Raw genomic sequence first — 18832 nt, forward strand, 5'->3', positions numbered from 1 at the left:
ACAAAAGACGGGATAACTTAAAAGATGATGTCGGAAACTTCCGAGCTTCACACCAACCTACATAGGCACGCCAAATTCTGTAATAATGAGCTGCCGTAACCGACTTCCTAGCTCGTAACATGGTTGGTATAACCGATTCTGGAATGCCCTCTCTTCTTAAGAGGGCTGTCTCAACAGCCACCCCGTCAAACGCGGCCGCGCTAAATCGGGGTAAAGGAACGGACCCTGCTGTAACAGGTCTGAACATAGTGTGAGCGGCCAAAGACTGACTGCGAGTAGACCGCGGAGATCCGAGAACCAAGCTCTCCGAGGCCAAAGAAGCGCCACTAGTATAACTGTGACGGACTCTCTTTTGATTCGTTTTAGCCACAGAGGGAGCAGCGGAAATGGTGGAAACAGATACACGAGACTGTATGGCCACGTGATTGTGAGAGCATCCACCGCCACTGCCTTTGGATCTCTCGTTCTGGACACGACCTGGGGCGTTTGATGATTGTGGCGAGATGCCATCAGGTCCACCTGCGGGTAACTCCACTTCTGGACCAGCATGTGAAACACTTCTGGATTTAATGCCCATTCTCCTGGATGAAAATTCCGACGGCTGAGATAATCCACCTCCCAGTTGTCCAGTCCCGGAATGACTACTGCCGACAATATCATTTGGTGATACTCGGCCCAGTAGAGGATTCAAGCTACTTCCCGCATTTCCATACGGCCTTTCGTTCCTCCTTGTTTGTTGATATATGCGACCGCCGTCGCATTGTCTGACTGCACCTGAACAGCCTGAGCCTGCAGCCTGTGCACTGCTTGTCGTAGCGCATTGTAAATTGCCCGGAGTTCCAGGGCATTTATAGACAGCAATCTTTCGTGATCTGCCCAGAGACCCTGGAGCTGATGATTTTGAACTACAGCTCCCCCACCTCTGAGACTCGCGTCCGCCGTGAGAATTATCCAATTCCAGGCGCCGAACCGTTTCCCTGCGGTTAGATTCTGTACTTTGAGCCACCAGAGAAGAGACACTCTGGCCTTTGGAGACAACCTCACCCTGCGGTAAATCTGCAGATGCGAGCCCGACCACTGTGCGAGCACATCCAATTGAAAAGGACGTGAGTGAAGTCTTCCGAACTGAAGCGCTTCGAAAGCCGCCACCATTGTGTCTAATAGGCGAATGCACAAATGAACCGAGACTGTGCGTGGCTTGAGCACTAATTGTACCAGATGACGAATGACCTGTACTTTCTGTTCGGGTAGGTAAATTCTTTGATTTACCGTATCGAGAATCATACCTAGGAATTGAAGTCGTTGAGACGGAATCATTCAGGAATTTGCATAGACAATGGTAGGAAATCAGATTTCCCCCCCCACTTGGTCTGCGATCTATCTCGTTTGGAATCCGACTCCGCCTGTTAGGAACGTAGCCAAAGTGGACGTTATGCGCCACTAGCGAAGCTGAAAACGCAAGAACCAACTGCCAGCGTCCAAAGAAGCTGTAGGCAGCAAGAAGTGTAAGGTGGTCTTTATTTAGGGCAAACCTGAACTGGAGTGTCCTGCCACTACAGCCTTGTTACCTCAAACCCTTACCAAAGCAGGGCGAAGCAACAGCCCTACTGCTGTGTAGGGTACACTCCGATAGGTAGTTAAATGGCCAATAATTGCAATTGTCACTCATTGAAAATTGTTCAGCCTTCGCTTAGAACCTGACGTACTGGCCTGGTGCTATGAGGGCTGGCGGCAAATCGACCGCAACAATCTAACTGAAATAGTAAAAAAAAATTTTTTTTTTTTCAGGCAGTACATGCCCCCGCATTCCCCCCAAAGAGGACCGGTAAGGGTCTGTCTGTGCAGTTTTTACGTAGAGTACTAACCACTATACGATCACGGCAACTTAAACGAGCCAGGTAGGAGACGAACCTACAATCTTGTTATCCGTAGTCAGATGCGTTATACATTGCGCCACTGGCCCAGATTAGTATTTGTCCGACTCACTGTGTGCCTGACTTTGCAGCGAAGCTGCTTGTTTGACTATGCATTAGACTTAGTGATTATGTACCCCAACCAGTAAGTACACCACGGAAGTAACGTGTGTATAAACCTGCATTACCGTGCATGTGGTTACCAGCAATAGTGAATCTTCCTGTAGAGTCATGCTGTACAAAAACAATTAATAAATTAAACTCCTAACAACACCCCGCTCCTCCAGAGGCTAAGTGTTGTAGGGCAGCAACCTCCGGGAAAGAACCAGGAAGTAATGTTAAAAAATGGTGTCCTACCATGCTTTTTTTTTTTTTTTTTTAAACACCTGTTAAACCAGGATCTGAACCAGTGTCCATGCAATCACAATGTTCACTGTGGCTGGGAAGCCTAACCACTTGGCTACAGAGCCACCTGTAAAAACAATAAGCAAAGCTGCTGCAGGTGAGGCCTGAACTCACCATGTTTGCAGTGCTCAACAGATACTGTTTAATAAGCACTGTGTGCCGACCAATTAGTCTTGCTTACTGCAAAATAGATTTTTTATGTCAGCATATTATATATATATATATATATATAAATATATCTACACATACATACAACAATGTATATTCACACATACTCAGACCTTAATAAATATATATATATTCCATATATGCATACATGCACATATATATTATATACCCATATACATATATCCAGATACATCCTGATACAGAGGTATAATAATTTTTAGAAGTCTGAAACTAAATGTGACCTCACACAGGCTTAAAACCTGAGATGACTGCTGCTTAACCACAGCTTAGTTAATGGGCCCTATCTAGTGGCCGGCGCCGGGAGCGCGCTCTTGGGAGCGGGCTCTGGAGAGCTATCATGACTGTAAAACCTATGGTAGGTTTATATTGATAGTGTAAGCCCAAACTGAGCTAACCAGAATGTATTTTTTTTTTTTAACAGTTTAAACTAGCATGCATTAGTATGCAATCTAGTTGGATCACCAGTCTCCCCCAGATGGCAAACAATATGCAACACTGCTTAGCTTCCAAAATCAGATGAGTTTGGGCGTATCCAGTGTGGTGTGGCTGTAGATTAAAAAATACCTACAGCACCTTGTACTCCCAGGTGGCTAATCAGGCCCAACACTGCTTAGCTTCCAAAACCAGATGAGATTGGGCGTATCCAGTGTGGTGTGGCCAAGTGAATTAAGCCAAAGCTGCTGCAGGTGAGACCTGAATATATGTTTACTTTAACACCAAGATGGCTGCATCACCTTTTGCATGCTCCTGATCATCTCCATAAAACAGCTGAAATTCACCACAACTGACCTATAAATCATCGTAAATATCCAAGGACTTACCTTTAACTTGTTCTACTCTACGCGGATCAAAACCAACGGATTGCATTCCTGCGCTGAGGTACACACTAGATTGAAACCTCTGCAACTCTCCACTTAGAAGTCCTTCAGTTTGGAATCTACTGTGCTCTGCATTGGACATCCCAGACAAGGTACTGTGAATTACAATCTATATTTGGCTAGATCCAGCCCCTCACTTAGACATCATTCACCTCTGTTCTCTGAGCAAAAAATAACTCACTTCTTGCATTAATCAACTAATATACAGCATATTCAGGCTCTGAATCCCTGAAGGGTCACTGCTCACTTCAATTTGCAAGAGCCATTCCAAAGGACACATGTTATCACTACCCCCACAAGAAATTTACTTCAAAGGCCTCTCACACTGAGATCTTTCACACCTATACAACAGGAATTGGATAATAACACCTCTCCACAAGTCTGCTTTTGACTAAATCAGCAACAGAAAAAGAAGTTATTTTATTTACAGTATCACTTGTTTCAAATATACCCATTGTATTAAGGAGCAGCAATAGGTTACAGCAACAACGATTATAGCGATTACAATCTAAGATGGCCTTGCAGATGGCTGCCTCGGAGCTACGCAGCTCAGCCAAAATACCTGTTTCCCCTTGTTTTCCCTTGCCCTTGTCTACCCCACCGGTGACCAAATACAGCAGGGAAGCCCTCCTAAGTTGGAGCGCTCCCGAGGTGCTTACCACACATTCGGGCCCGTCGGCGGGCGGATCAGCGGCCCTTGCAGCCCTCGCTGCCCTTGCTGCCCTGTGTGGCAAGGATGCAGACATTGTGGACACCGAAGTGGATGACCGAGCGGCCGTGCCCCCCCCCTCCCCGCAGCCCAGGATGGATCACCGGCCCCGGAAATAGAATGACGGAGGCTCTCATGTCGGCCCTAGTAGAAGGACCTGGACTCAGAGGAGAGGCTGTCGCGCAGGCGCCCTAGTGAGGTGGCGGCGGCGAGGGCACCGGTCTGCACTTCCCGCGATCCTGCTTTCGAATGTGCGCTCACTGGCAAACAAGTTCGACGAATTGTCCCTCCTTCTGGGCAGCGCAGGGTCAGGCATTACAGGGTCATCCGTCCTCTGCTTTACGGAGACGTGGCTGGACGACCATATTGCAGACAACCCGATGTCTCTGCCGGCCTTCAGTCTCTTCAGGGCCGATCGCTCCAAGGTTCTCTCAGGAAAAACGAAGGGTGGTGGCATCTGCTTCTACATCAACGACGGATGGTGCACCAATGTCACGATCATAGGCAAATCATGCAGCCCTCACCTGGAGATGCTGAGTATCAACTGCAACCCCTTCTATTCCCCCCGGGAATTTGCCTCAATTGTCCTTGTGGGAGTGTACACCCCCCCCCCCCTCGCCTGCGTGAACGAAGCCCTGCACCACCTGGCCATATGTATATCCGACATAGAACAAAAAACACACAGACTCTCTGCTTATAGTACTGGGTGACTTCAACAGAACTAACCTGAGCAAGGAGCTACCTAAGTACAAACAACAAGTCATGTGTCCTACTAGAGAAGGGCGCACCCTTGATCACTGCTACACTACCCTCAAGTCTGCCTTCCGGTCTATCCCGCGTGCTGCACTCGGCCTATCTGACCACTGCCTCGTCCACCTACTCCCTACCTATACACAGAAGCTGAGAGCAGTTAAGCCTGTCGTTAAGACTGTTAAGAAATGGACCAATGAGGCCAAGATGAAGCTCCAGGCCTGCTTTGACTGCACGGAATGGGGGGTCTTTGAAGCCTCGGCAACCGACCTGAATGACTTGACAGACACTGTCACATCCTACATCAGCTACTGTGAGGACATGTGTGTACCTACCAAGACTTACCGCATTTACAACAACAACAAGCCCTGGTTCAATGCCCAGCTCAGGCAACTTCGTTGAGCCAAAGAGGAGGCCTATAGCAGCGGTGACAGAGCACTATACAACCGTACTAGGAACTCTCTGACTAAAGGAATCAGGCTAGCAAAAAAGCGGTTCTCGGACAAGCTGACAAACGATCTCTCCACCAATGACCCCGTATCTGTATGGAAAGGAATGCAATCCATAACCAACTATAGGAAAACATCATAGTCCACCGCCATGCACCAAGACCTTGCAGATGAACTGAACCACTTTTATTGCAGGTTCGCAAAAGAAGTCCCCAGCAACCCAAACAATCACCTCTACGATGCCCCGAACACCGACGGCCAACCCCAGGCACTGCAAGTCACCCAAGAAGAGGTGGAGGCATTGTTCAAAAGGGCCAAAACCAGGAAAGCTCCGGGTCCTGATGGAGTGTCACCATCTGCCCTAAGAGCATGTGCGGGTCAGCTCGCCCCCATATTCACCAAGATCTTCAATAATTCTCTGGAGCTACAGAAAGTCCCTTCCTGCCTCAAAAGGTCTACTATAGTCCCGGTCCCCAAGAAACCCACAATCACGAACCTGAACGACTACAGGCCGATAGCACTGACGTCTGTGGTCATGAAAACGTTCGAGCGTCTGGTTTTGAATCACCTGAAAACTGTGACTGGCCCCCAACTGGACCCCCTGCAGTTCTCCTATCGCTCGAATCGGTGTGTCGAGGATGCAGTCAACCTGGGCCTGCACTACATTCTACAGCACCTAGACATTCCCGGTACCTACGCGAGGGTCCTGTTTGTCGATTTCAGCTCGGCTTTCAATACAATCGTCCCCAGCATCCTCCACCCCAAATTACTTCGCCTAGGGGACCCAGAAGCTACCTGTTCCTGGATAATAGACTTCCTGACAGATAGGACACAGGTGGTGAAAGCGGGGGAATTCACCTCTCAAGCACGGTCCATTAGTACAGGGGCCCCTCAGGGCTGTGTCCTCTCACCCCTGCTCTTCTCCCTGTACACAAATGACTGTACCTCAGAGGCGCAATCAGTAAGGATCATCAAATTCGCCGATGACACCACCGTCATCGGCCTCATCAAGGATGAGGACGAATCGGCCTATAGACGGGAAGTAGACCGGCTGGCCCAGTGGTGCATCCACAACAACCTTGAGCTCAACCCCCTCAAAACTGTCGAGATGATAGTGGACTTCAGGAAGAAGTCATCTAGTGCACCTCCGCTAACGATTGCTGACAGTGTGGTATCGCTAGTGGACTCCTTCAAGTTTCTAGGGACCACAATCTCCAGGGACCTTAAATGGGGGTCCAACGCTGACACCACTGTTGGGAAAGCGCAGCAGAGGTTGTTCTTCCTCAGGCAACTAAGGAAGTTCAACATCCCACAGAAGCTTCTGCTCCTCTTCTACTCCGCGATTGTGGAGTCGGTACTGTGCTCCTCGATACTCGTATGGTACAGCTCCGCCAGCGCGAGGGACAGATGCAGGCTCCAAAAGGTGGTCAGAACCGCAGAGAAGATCATCAGGGCCGACCTTCCCTCAGTGCAGGACCTGTACTTGTCCAGAGCTAAAAAGCGGGCAATGAAGATAGTAAAAGACCAGCTACACCCCGGCCGCAGCATGTTTAACTTGCTTCCTTCAGGCAGGCGTTACAGGGCTGTCCCCGCCAGATCCACCAGAAGCCTCAAAAGTTTCTTTCCCCAAGCAGTCCACCTGCTGAACTCCTGAACATTGACTGACTAGACGTACATGTAACTAACTTGTGTCCCTACGGTATACCTATCTGTGTAACTTTACTTGCCCCCCCCCCCCCCACACACACACACACACACACACACCTGCTTACCTGTTACCTACTTGGCTGTTGTATAGCAAACCGAAGACAAATTCCTAGTATACGCAAGTATACCTGGCCAATAAAGCTGATTCTGATTCTGATTCTGAACTCACAATGCTTGCAGTGCTCCACAGATACTGTTTTATAAGCACCATGTGCTGACCAATTGTTATAACATATCTTACTTACAACAGTGAACAAAGCCAGTATTTGGCTGCCACGGCCATGATTCAGATTTGCAGTCTAGGATAATATCATTATAAATAATAGTAAGAGAAGTGAGTGTATATCCATGTTTTAGACATGGCAGGGAAACTGCTTATTAGTAATTGCTGGTGTCTTACTCATGCAGACAGACAATACAAAAAATACAAAGGCAGACAACTTGCGCGACTCAGTAAATAGCACTAAGGTGTCTCTATAAATATATATCTGGCCAAGTGCAGTGCACGCCAGCAATATGCCTGATCCCAAATTCCCCTTAACACCCCTGCGCCTTCAATGGAGGAGAGATGTAACACAGGAAATTCTGGAAATACAACAGGAAAAACAACAAGAAGCATGGTTAATTTGTCCCCATGCTCACAGTATAACACAAAGTGCCGACTTATAATTATGTAGGCAGATTTAATAAACATCTTATGTTGCACTCAAACCTGCACATATAACTTGTATCCTGTTTTAACAAAGACTTCATAGCCTATTGTAATACATATGCAGCGCTGCTGTATTCCCTTTATCAATAAGAGTTGAATCATGAGCTTTTATCCAGTGACCCTGACATTTCTGTGTGCAGGGAACATCACTGTGGCAGCAAAGTTACTCACTAGGCTATGGAGCCTGCCTTTTGACTCTCATTTGTGTGCCCACCCGTGCTCCGTGTACCGTTCTCTATACACGGAGCCGGCTATGGTGGAGAGGGAGCCCAAAGCGGCATCGAGGGCCGGGGAGCACGCTGTATATAGCAGTGGAGTGGCCTATGCATAAAACCATGTGGCCGACGTGGCTCAGAGCGGCGGGGGAGACAGCCTAAACAGCGGCGCTGGAAGCGGCAGCGGGCGGCTGAAGGCAGCGGCGGGCGGCCACACACACACAGTATCCCACACAGTGGGGCGGCAGCGTGTGCTGACCGCCCCGTTCAACATACCTGGACCCTGTGGTGAGGGCTATGACGGGGCTTCTCTGTAAGTTCCGTCCAGCCTTTACTGCAGGTTTTAGTCCCGCACGTGGTAGTGAGGGAGCTCTTTTTAGAGAGGTCCGACACCCACAGCTGCTAAAGCAGCCTTCACTATCCCGGACCCACGCCTATTGGAAGGGGGGAAGGGATGTGGTAAATCGTTGAAAAAAGAAAAAACTTAGAAAAAATTTGAATGAAATGTGGACAAACTCCACAAGCCTTCTAACTGTGTCGAGCACAGAAAAAACACTGAGGTACTCAGGAATATGGAGGGGAGGTGTAGTTTCAAAATTAATTTATTCAGTGCCTTCTTCCTGTGGAAGCCGTCCATATCCCAAGAGTACTTCAGTGACCCCTAGTGGATGAAAAAGAAATAGAATGCATCAAGAGAACAGTGTATGTAGATAAAAAAAACCTACAGAACGAGGGTGGTATCCCATACAAGTTCTAACCAGGCCCAACACTGCATAGCTTCTAAAAATCAGATGAGATTGGTCCTATCCAGCATGGTACGGCCGTAGATGAGCTTTGTGGTTTCTGTTAGAGCTCTTCTACTTCTAAATACTCGTACATAAATGATAAAGTTTCAAAATGGAATAAATCGAGAGAATGGTGTTGGTATTATGAAAATACCTATACCATCTGCTATTGACAGGTAGTCTCCCATCCAAGAACTAACCAGGCACAACATTGCTAAAGTTCCAAGATCAGATGAGATTGGACATATCCAGTGTCGGGTGGCTGTAGATGAGCTTTGTGGTTTCTGTTAGAACTCTTCTACTTCTAAATACTGGTACATAAATGAATAAGTTTCAATATGTAATTAATCAAGAGAATGGTGTTGGTAGTATAAAAATACCTACAGCACCTGGTATTGCCATGAAATCTCCCATCCAAGTACTAACCGGATCAAACACTGCTTTGCTTCCACTGCTTTGCTTCCAAGATCAGATGAGATTGGGCACATCCATTGTGGTGTGGCTGTAAATGAGCTTTGTGGTTTTTATTAAAGCTATTCTACTTCTAACTACTGGTACATAAATGAATAAGTTTCAATATGTAATTCATCAAGAGAATGGGGTTGGTAGTATAAAAATACCTACAGCACCTGGTATTACCATGTGGTCTCCCATCCAAGTACTAACCCGATCAAACACTGCTTTGCTTCTAAGATCAGATGAGATTGGGCACATCCATTGTGGTGTGGCTGTAGATGAGCTTTGTGGTTTTTGTTATTGTTATTCTACTTCTAACTACTGGTACATAAATGAATAAAGTTCAAAATGTAATACATCATGAGAACCGTGTTGGTAGTATTAAAATATCTTAAGTACCTGGCACTTCCAGGAGGTCTCCCATCAAAGTACTAAACAGATGTAACACTGCTTAGTTTCCAAGATCAGACTAGATTGGGCAAGTTGAGTGTGATGTGGCTGTGATGTGCAAAAAATTACCTTTCTGTTTTCTGGTAGAGCTCTTCTACTTCTAACTACTGGTACATAAATGAATAAGTTTCTAAATGGAACACATCAAGAGATTGGTGTTGGTAGTATAAAAACACCTACAGTACCTGCACTCCCAGGAGGTCTCCCATCAAAATAGTAACCAGACCATCAATGCTTAGCTTTCAAGATAAGATTAAATTAGGGACATACAGTGTGGTGTGGCTGCACATAAGCTTTGTGGTTTCTGGTAGAGCTCTTCTACTTCTAACTACTAGTACATAAATGAATAAGTTTCAAAATAGAATGCATCAAGAGAACCGTGTTGGTAATAAATGTCTAAATAGAATACATCAAAAGAATGGTTTTCATAGTACAAAAACACCTACAGCACCTGGTTTTATCAGGTGATATTCCATCCAAGAACTAACCAGGCCCATCACTGCTTAGCTTCCAAGATCATATGACATTAGTCATATGCACTATAGTGTGGCTGCAGATAAGCTTTGTGGTTTCTGTTAGAGCTCTTCTACATCTAACTGCAGAAATGAATATGTTTCAAAATGGAATTGATCAAGAGAACGGTTATGGTAGTATAAAAATACCTACAGGACCTCGTATTCATAGGTGGTTTCCCATCCAAGTACTAACCAGGCCCAACACTGCTTGGCTTCCAAGTTCAGATAGGTCATATACATTGTGGAGTGACTGTACATGTGCTATGTGGATTCTGTTAGACCTCTTCTACTTCTAACTACTGGTACATAAATGAAAAAGTTTAAAAGTGGAATACATCAAGAGAACTGTGTTGGTAGTATAAAAATACCTACAGGACCTCGCATTCCTAGGTGGTTTCCCATACAAGTACTAACCAGGCCCAACACTGCTTGGCTTCCAAGTTCAGATAGGTCATATACATTGTGGAGTGACTGTACATGTGCTTTGTGGATTCTGTTAGACCTCTTCTACTTCTAACTACTGGTACATAAATGAATAAGTATCAAAATGGAATAAATCAATATAATGGTGTTGGTAGTATAAAATTACCTACAGCACCTGCTAATTCCAAGTAGACTCCAATCCAAGTACTAATAATGCTCAACACTGCTTAGTTTTCAAAATCAGATAAATTTGGATATATCCAGTGTGGTGTGGTGTGGTCGTAGGTGAGTTTAGGGTTTGTGTTAGAGCTCTTCTACTTCTATCTACTGGTACATAAATGAATAAGTGTCAAAATGGAATAAATCAAGAAAATTGTTATTGTAGTATAAAAACACCTTCATCACCTAGTATTATCAGGTGATCTCCCATCCAATTACTAACCATGCCCTTCACTGCTTAGCTTCCAAGTTTAGAAGACATTGGTCATATGCAGTGTGGTGTGTCTGTAAATGAGCTTTATTGTTTCTGTTAGAGCTCTTCTATTTCTAACTACTGGTAAATAAATGATTAAGCTTCAAAATGGAATACATCAAGAGAACCGTGTTGGTAGTATAAAAATACCTACAGTACCTGGCACTCCCAGGAGGTCTCCCATCAAAGTTCTAAACAGGCTCAAGACTTTTTTGCTTCCAAGATCAGATGAGATTGAGCCTATCCAGTGTGGTGTGGTGTGGCTGTTGATGATTTTTGTTGTTTCTGGTAGAGCTCTTCTACTTCTAACTACAGGAATATAAATGAACCAGTTTCAAAATAGAATAAATAATTAATAGTACATAAATGAATAAATGTCAAAATGGAATACATTAAGAGTTTGGGGTGGTAGTATAAAAATACCTGCAGCAGCTGGTATTCCCAGGTGGTCTCCCATCCAAGAACTAACCAGACCCAAAACTGGTTAACTTCCAAGATCAGTGGAGATCATGCATATCCAGTGTGGTGTGGCTGTAGATGATCTTTGAGGTTTTTATTGGAGCTCTACTACTTCTAACTACTGGTTCATAAATTAATACGTTTTATAATGTAATTAATCAAGAGTACGGTGTTGGTAGTATAAAAATACTTACAGGAACTGTTATTATCAGGTGGTCACTCATCCAAGTACTCACCAAGCCAAACACTTCTTAGCTTCCAAGATCAGATTGCTCATATCCACTGTGGTGTGGCTATGGATGTGGATGAATTTGAGTTTTCTTTTACAGCCCTTCTACTTCTAACTACTGGTACATAAAAATGGAATACATCAAAAGAATGGTGTTGGTATAAAAACACCTACAGCACCTGGTATTATCAGGTGATCTCCCATCCAAGTATTAACCAGACCTATCACTGCTTAGCTTAAAACATCAGAATACATTAGTCATATGCAGTTAGTGTGGCTGCAGATGAGCTTTGTGGTTTCTGTTAGAGCTCTTCTACCTCTGTTAGTACATAAATGAATAAATTCAAAATGGAATGCATCAAGAGAACGGTGTTGGTAGTATAAAAATAAATAAAGGACCTCATATTCCCAGGTGGTCTCCCATCCAAATACTAACCAAGCCAAACACTACTTAGCTTCCAAGATCAAATTTGTCATATACATTGTGGTGTGGCTGTAGATGTGTTTTGTGGTTTCTGTTAGAACTCTTTTATTTCAAAATGCTGGTACATAAATGAAAAAGTTTCAAAATGAAATACATCAAGAGAATGGTGTTGGTAGTATAAAAATAGCTATACCTCCTGCTATTGCCAGGTGGTCTCCCATCAAAGCAATAACCAAGCACAAAATTGCTTTGCTTCAAAGACCAGATGAGATTAGGCATATAAAGTCTGGTGTGCCTGTAGATAAGCTTTGTGGTTTCTGTTAGAGCTCTTCTATTTCTAACTACTGGTACAGAAAAAAATAAGTTTCAAAATGGAATACATCAAGAGAACCGTGTTGGTAGTATAAAAATACCTACAGAACCAGGTAGTCTCTCATCCAAGTACTAACCGGGCCCAACACTGCTTAGTTTCCAAGAACAGATGAATTTGGGCATATTCACTGTGGTGTGGCCATAGATCAGTTTAGGGTTTGTGTTAGAGCTCTTCTACTTCTATCTACTGGTACATAAATGAATAAGTATCAAAATGGAATTAATCAAGAGAATGGTTTTGATAGTATAAAAACACCTACAGCACGTAGCATTATCAGGTGATCTCCCATTCAAGTACTAACCAAGCCTATCACTGCTTAGCTTCCAAAATCAAATGAGATTGGTCATATCCAATGTTGTGTGGCCGTAGATGAGCTTTGTGGTTTAAATTAGAGCTCTTCTACTTCTAAATAGTGGTACATAAATGATAAAGTTTCAAAATGGAATTCATCATGAGAATGGTGTTGGTAGTAAAAAAAATGCCAATACCTCCTGCTATTGCTAGGTGGTCTCCCATCCAAGTACTAAAAAGGCCAAACACTGCTTAGTTTCCAAGATTAGAAGAGATTGGACTTATACAGTCCGGTGTTTCTGTAGATGAGCATTGTAATTTCTGTTAGAGCTCTTCTACTTCTAACTACTGGTACATAAATGAATGTTTCAAAATGGAATACATCTAGAAAACCGTGTTGGTAGTAAACAAATACCTTCAAATCCAGATATTACCAGGTGGTCTCTCATCCAAGTACTAACCAAGCACAACACTGAGTACCTTACAAATTGAGAATGGTCATATCCATTGTGCTGTGGCTGTTTATTAGTTTGAGTTTTCTTTTAGAGCTCTTCTACTTCTAACTACTGGCACATAAATGAATAAGTGTTCAAATGGAATTCATCAAGAGAATGGTTTTGGTAGTGTGAAAACACCTATAGCACCTGGTATTATCAGGTGATCTCCCATTCAAGTACTAACCAGGCCCATCACTGGTTAGCTTCAAAGAGCAGATGAGATTGGTCATATCCAATGTGGTGTGGCTGTACATGAGCTTTATGAATTAAGTTAGAGCTCCTCTACTTCTAAATACTGGTACGTAAATTATAAAGTTTTAAAATGGAATACATCAAGAGAATGGTGTTGGTAGTATTAAAATACCTACACCACCTGCTATTGCCAGGTGGTCTCCCATCCAAGTACTAACCAAGCCCAAAAATGCTAAGCTTCCAAGAGCAGATGAGAATGGGCATATCCAGTGTCGGATAGCTGTAGATGAGCTTTATGGTTTTTGTTAGAGCTCTTCTACTTTTAACTACTGGTACATAAATGAATAAGTTTAAAAATGTAATGCATAAAAAGATTTGTGTTGGTAGTATAAAAATACCCACAGTTCCTGGTATTCCCAGGAGGTCTCCCATCAATGTACTAACCAGACTCACCACTGCTTAGCTTCCAAAATTAGAGGAGATTGGGCATATCCAGTGATTTGCAGCAGTAGACGAGCTTTGTGGTTTCTGGTAGAGCTCTTCTACTTCTAACTACTGGTAGATAAATGAATAAGTTTCAAAATGGAATTCATCAAGAGAATGGTGTTGGTTGTATAAAATTACCAACAGTACCTTGTATTCAAAGGTTGTCTCCCATTCAAGTACTAAAAAGGACCAACACTGCTTAGCTTTCAAGATCTTATGAGACTGGGCATATCCAGTGTGGTGTGGCTGTAGATGAGCCTTGTGGTTTCTGTTCGAGATCTTCTACTTCTAACTACTGGTACATAAATTATTACATTTAAAAATGGAATGCATCAAGAGAACGGTTTTGGTAGTATATAATTACCTACAGCACCTGGTATTCCTAGGTGGTACCCTATCCAAGTACTAACACTGCTTTACTTCCAAGATCAGATAAGATTGGGCACATCCAGTGTGGTGTGGCTGTAGATCAGCTGTGTGGTTTCTCTTAGAGCTGTTCTACTTCAATATAAATTAATATAAATTAATAAGGTTCAAAATGGAATGCGTTAAGAGAATGTTGCTGGTATTAAAAAATTACCTGCAGAACCTGGTATTCCAAGGTGATATCCCATACAAGTACTAAACAGGCCAAACACTGCTTTGCTTCCAAGAACAGATGAGATTGGCCATATCCAGTGTGGTGTGGCCGTAGATTAGCTTTGTGGTTTCTGATGAAGCTCTTCTACTTCTAAATACTCGTACATAAATGATAAAGTTTCAAAATTGAATACATAAAGAGAATGGTGTTGGTAGTATAAAAATACCTAAACCACCTGCAATTGCCAGGTGATCCACCATCCAAGTACTAATCAGGCCAAACACTGCTTTGCTTCCAAGAACAGATGAAATTGGCCATATACAGTGTGGTGTGGCCGTAGATGAGCTTTGTGGTTTCTGATAAATCTCTTCTACTTGTAAATACTCGTACATAAATGATAAAGTTTCAATATTGAATATATGAAGAGAATGGTATTGGTAGTATAAAAATACCTATATCACCTGCTATAGCCAGGTGGTCTCCCATCCAAGTACTAACCAGGCCCAACACTGCTTTGCTTCCAAGTTCAGATGAGATTGGTTATATCCAGTGTTGGGTGGCTGTAAATGTGCTTTGTGGTTTCTGTTAGAGCTCTTCTACTTCTAAATACTGGTACATAAATTAATAAGATTCAAAATGTAATTCATCAAGAGAATGGTGTTGTAGTATGAAAATACCTATTGCACCTGGTATTCCCAGGTGGTCTCCCATCCAAGTACTTACCAGGCCCAACACTGATTTGCTTCCAAGATCAGAGGAGATTGGTCACATCCAGTGTGGTGTGACTGTAGTTGAGCTCTGTGGTTTCTGTTAGAGCTCTTCTACTTCTAACTATTGGTACATAAATGATTAAGTTTCAAAATGGAACAAAATTAAGAGATTAGTGTTGGAAGTATTAAAATACCTACAGTACCTTGCACTCCCAGGAGGTCTTCCATCCAAGTAGTAACCAGACCATCACTGCGTAGCTTTAAAGATAAGATGAAATTGAGGACATACAGTGTGGTGTGGCTGTACATGAGCTTCTCGGTTTCTGGTAGAGCTCTTCTACTTCTAACTACTAGTACATAAATGAATACGTTTCAAAATAGAATGCATCAAGAGAACGGTGTTGGTAGTATACAAATACCTACTGCACCTGGTATTCTCATGTTGTCTATCAACCAAGTACTAACCAGGTCAAACACTGCTTTGCTTCCAAGATCAGATGAGATTGAACACATCCAGTGTGGTGTGGCTGTAGATAAACTTTGTGGTTTCTGTTACAGCTATTCTACTTCTAACTACTGGTACATAAATTAATGTGTCAAAAATGAATACATTAAATAATAGTTTTCGTAGTACAAAAATACCAACAGCATCTAATATTATCAGGTGATATTCCATCCAAGTACTAACCAGGCCTATCACTGCTTAGCTTAGATCAAAAACATTAGTCATATGCACTATAGTGTGGATGCAGATGACCTTTGTGGTTTCTGTTAGAGCACTTCTACTTCTAACTACTTGTACAGAAATGAATACATTTAAAAATGGAATGGATCAAGAGAGTGGTGCTGGTAGTGTAAGAATACCTACAGGACCTCACATTCCTAAGTGGTTTCCCATGCAAGTACTAACCAGGCCAAACAATGCTTTGCTTTCAAGATCACATGAGATTGCTCATATACATTGTGGTGTGGCCATAGATGAGATTTGCGGTTTCTGTTAGAGCTCTTTTACTAACTACTGGTAAATAAATAAATACGTTTCAAAATGGAATACGTCAACAAAATCATGTTGGTAGTATAAAAAAAACCTATATCACCTACTATTACCAAGTAGTCTCCCATCCAAATACTAACCAAGCCCCACACTGCTTAGCTTTCATGATTAAATGAGATTGGGTATACCAGTGTGGTGTGGCTGTAGATGAGTTTTGTGGTTTCTGCTAAGCTCTTCTACTTCTAAATTCTGGTACATAAATGAAATAGTTACAAAGTGGAATACATCAAGAGACCCATGTTGATATATAAAATTACCTTCAGAAGCAGGTATTACCAGTTGGTATCCCATCCAAGTACTAACCAGATCCAACACTGCTTAGCTTCCAAAATAACATGAGATTGCTCATCTACTTCTAACTACTGGTACATAAATGAATAAGTTTCAAAATGGAATACGTCAGCAAAATTGTGATGATACAGATTCTCTGATCACTCAGGTAAACAGTTTAGTAAAGTGGCAACTGCCCTTTATTGTAAATATACACACACAGTACACAATAACATTAACAATTGCAAGCCAGGATGGTATCTTACTTACTAAGTCCCCACATTAGTTTAGGACTACAGATGCCTGCGATCTCCTACTGTTACACACTGGTCGTGGTTCTGTGTCCGCTGGTCTAAGATACCAGCTCACACAGCATCCTGCGCCACGGATTCTCACCACTGATGGCACCGCAATGCCTAGTCAGTGTCTGCACTCCAGAGGTACATCTCCGACCTTCTGTGGAGATCTCTCTCTCACCAGAAGAGCTAACTCCTCTTGTTATACCCTCCCCTGTCTATTCATCACACAAGCTGGTCAGTGAAAAGGTCACAGGAGTGGAGACGATGTGTCTGGGCTCTGGTACCCAATGGGGTGTATGTAATCAGATTACCTGCAGCTCCATACATAACCTGTTTACTACTGCACCTACTCATCCTAATCACATCTGATTGTACAGCTAGGGGACTTACATTACAATTAACTGATTTAACTATGTTACTAACAATCTGGCATACAATGACATTGCACATAGTATAACCAAATAAACTGCATATTCCTAATATAACAGTTAAAACATACCTGTACAATATAATAACAACATAATACAATACAATACAATATTGCCTAGCATATAACTAATACATTCATATATATACATCGTCATATGCATTCTGTACAAAACATCAGGATAGAGATATTATTCCATGATAAGCACTAACACATATAAAAGAGGGATTATGTTTCACAATAATATGTGATGTCCAGTTCTACAGTTCTATTGGGAATCCAGGCAGCATGCTGTATAGGTGATAACACAGTTCTGTCCTGCCTCTTTATGCTTATGCACTAAATCCAGAAACAGGCTGGCAAAAAGTACTCATGAGCCATCTGGGACTGAGTCTGTTACAAAAATCATGTTGGTAGTATAAAAAAAAACCTATATCAACTACTATTGCCAAGTAGTCTCTCATCCAACACTAACCAGGCCCCACACTGCTTAGCTTTCAAGATTAAATGAGATTGGGCATACCAGTGTGGTGTGGCTGTAGATGAGTTTTGTGGATTCTGCTAGAGCTCTTCTACTTCTAACTGCTGGTACGTAAATGAATAAGTTTCAAAATAAAATGCATCAAGAGAACGATGTTGGTAGTACAAAAAAACCTAAAGTACCTCGTATTCCCAGATTGTCTCCCATCCAAGTACTAACGAAGCCCAACACTGCTTAGATTCCGAGATGAAATTGGTCATATCCATTGTGGTGTGGCTGTGGATGAGCGCTGAGATTTCTAGTAAAGTTCTTCTACTTCTAACTACTGGTACATAAATAAATAAGTGTCAAAATGGGATGCATCAAGAGAACTGTGCTTATAGTATAAAATACCTAAAGTACATGGTATCCCCATCCAAGTACTAACCAGGACCAACACTGCTTAGCTTTCTCGATCAGATAAGATTGAGCATATCCAGTGTGGTGTGGCTATAGATGAGCTTTATGGTTTCCAGCAGAGCTCTTCTACTTCTAACTACAGGTACATAAATGAATAAGTTTCAAAATTGAATGTATCAAGAGAACGGTGTTAGTAGTACAAAAAATCCTACAGCACCTGGTACTCCCAGGTTTTTTCCCATCCAAGTACTAACCAGGCCCAACACTGCTTAGCGTTCAAGATCAGATTGGTCATATCCATTGTGGTGTGGCTGTGGATAAGCTTTGTGGTTTCTATAAGAGCTCTTCTATTTCTAACTACTGGTACATAAATGAAAAAGATTCAAAATGGAATACATCAAGAGAACAGTGTTGGTAGTATAAAAATACCTATATCATCTGCTATTGCCAGGTGGTATATCATCCAATTACTAACCAGTCCCAACACTGTTTAGCTTCCAAGATCAGATTGGTTATTTCCATTGTGTTGTGGCTGTGGATGAGCTTTGAAGTTTCTGATAAAGCTCTTCTACTTCTAACAATTGGTACATAAATGAATATGTTTCAAAGTGGAATACATCAAGAGAATGGTGT

General features: G+C 42.7%; 2 pseudogenes; both read right to left on the reverse strand.

Moving 5' to 3' along the window:
* Nucleotides 1–9329: 9329 nt before the first annotated feature.
* LOC134912193 (5S ribosomal RNA) lies at nt 9330–9448 on the reverse strand (annotated as a pseudogene).
* A 5785-nt stretch (nt 9449–15233) lies between these two features.
* LOC134913862 (5S ribosomal RNA) lies at nt 15234–15352 on the reverse strand (annotated as a pseudogene).
* Nucleotides 15353–18832: the final 3480 nt, after the last annotated feature.

This window comes from Pseudophryne corroboree, chromosome 4 (assembly GCF_028390025.1).
Source record: "Pseudophryne corroboree isolate aPseCor3 chromosome 4, aPseCor3.hap2, whole genome shotgun sequence".
In the NCBI taxonomy this organism is placed as follows: Eukaryota; Metazoa; Chordata; class Amphibia; order Anura; family Myobatrachidae; genus Pseudophryne; species Pseudophryne corroboree.